The following is a 2,166-nucleotide window of genomic DNA, read 5'->3' as shown; positions in this document are numbered from 1 at the left end:
AAGTTGCTCAATGGAATGCAGCCGGAGAAACTTTGGTCCACAATACAAGTTTAAACTAACAGCTGTGACAGGTAACGAGTAATGTGTGATGAATTACAACTGAACACACACACACACACACACACACACACACACATACTGTACTTTAAACAAACACTTTTACACACATGTACATGAGGACATGTTTGATTGACAGCTCGGGGGCGTGGCTAGCTTGAGCTGTGTGTGTGAGTCAGGCTTGTTAACAGTCCGTCACTAATGGTCTCAGGATCTGGAAGGATTCTGGATGTGGAGGACCTGCTGAGGACCGGAAGCACTCGGGGGAAGACTTATAGGGCCTGGCAGACCTGGAGGAACACTTATAGGGCCTGGCAGACCTGGGGGAACACTTATAGGGCCTGGCAGACCTGGAGGAACACTTATAGGGCCTGGGAGACCTGGAGGAACACTTATAGGAACTGGGAGACCTGGAGGAACACTTACAGGGAATGGGAGACCTGGAGGAACACTTATAGGGCCTGGGAGACCTGGAGGAACACTTATAGGGCCTGGCAGACCTGGAGGAACACTTATAGGGCCTGGGAGACCTGGAGGAACACTTATAGGGCCTGGGAGACCTGGAGGAACACTTACAGGGAATGGGAGACCTGGAGGAACACTTATAGGGCCTGGGAGACCTGGAGGAACACTTATAGGGCCTGGCAGACCTGGAGGAACACTTATAGGGCCTGGGAGACCTGGAGGAACACGTATAGGGCCTGGGAGACCTGGAGGAACACTTATAGGAACTGGCAGACCTGGAGGAACACTTATAGGAACTGGGAGACCTGGAGGAACACTTATAGGGCCTGGGAGACCTGGAGGAACACTTATAGGGCCTGGGAGACCTGGAGGAACACTTATAGGGCCTGGGAGACCTGGAGGAACACTTATAGGAACTGGGAGACCTGGAGGAACACTTATAGGGCCTGGGAGACCTGGAGGAACACTTATAGGGCCTGAAGTTGCTCAATGGAATGCAGCCGGAGAAACTTTGGTCCACAATACAAGTTTAAACTAACAGCTGTGACAGGTAACGAGTAATGTGTGATGAATTACAACTGAACACACACACACACACACACACACACACACATACTGTACTTTAAACAAACACTTTTACACACATGTACATGAGGACATGTTTGATTGACAGCTCGGGGGCGTGGCTAGCTTGAGCTGTGTGTGTGAGTCAGGCTTGTTAACAGTCCGTCACTAATGGTCTCAGGATCTGGAAGGATTCTGGATGTGGAGGACCTGCTGAGGACCGGAAGCACTCGGGGGAAGACTTATAGGGCCTGGCAGACCTGGAGGAACACTTATAGGGCCTGGCAGACCTGGGGGAACACTTATAGGGCCTGGCAGACCTGGAGGAACACTTATAGGGCCTGGGAGACCTGGAGGAACACTTACAGGGAATGGGAGACCTGGAGGAACACTTATAGGGCCTGGGAGACCTGGAGGAACACTTATAGGGCCTGGCAGACCTGGAGGAACACTTATAGGGCCTGGGAGACCTGGAGGAACACGTATAGGGCCTGGGAGACCTGGAGGAACACTTATAGGAACTGGCAGACCTGGAGGAACACTTATAGGGCCTGGGAGACCTGGAGGAACACTTATAGGGCCTGGCAGACCTGGATGAACACTTATAGGGCCTGGGAGACCTGGAGGAACACTTACAGGGAATGGGAGACCTGGAGGAACACTTATAGGGCCTGGGAGACCTGGAGGAACATGTATAGGGCCTGGCAGACCTGGAGGAACACTTATAGGGCCTGGGAGACCTGGAGGAACACTTACAGGGCCTGGGAGACCTGGAGGAACACTTATAGGGCCTGGCAGACCTGGAGGAACACTTATAGGGCCTGGCAGACCTGGAGGAACACTTATAGGGCCTGGGAGACCTGGAGGAACACGTATAGGGCCTGGCAGACCTGGAGGAACACTTATAGGGCCTGGCAGACCTGGAGGAACACTTATAGGGCCTGGGAGACCTGGAGGAACACGTATAGGAACTGGGAGACCTGGAGGAACACTTATAGGGCCTGGCAGACCTGGAGGAACACTTATAGGGCCTGGCAGACCTGGAGGAACACGTATAGGGCCTGGCAGACCTGGAGGAAC

The sequence above is a fragment of the Cyclopterus lumpus genome, chromosome 2, assembly GCF_009769545.1.
Source record: "Cyclopterus lumpus isolate fCycLum1 chromosome 2, fCycLum1.pri, whole genome shotgun sequence".
NCBI lineage: Eukaryota > Metazoa > Chordata > Actinopteri > Perciformes > Cyclopteridae > Cyclopterus > Cyclopterus lumpus.
Note: the sequence above shows the minus strand (reverse complement) of the source record.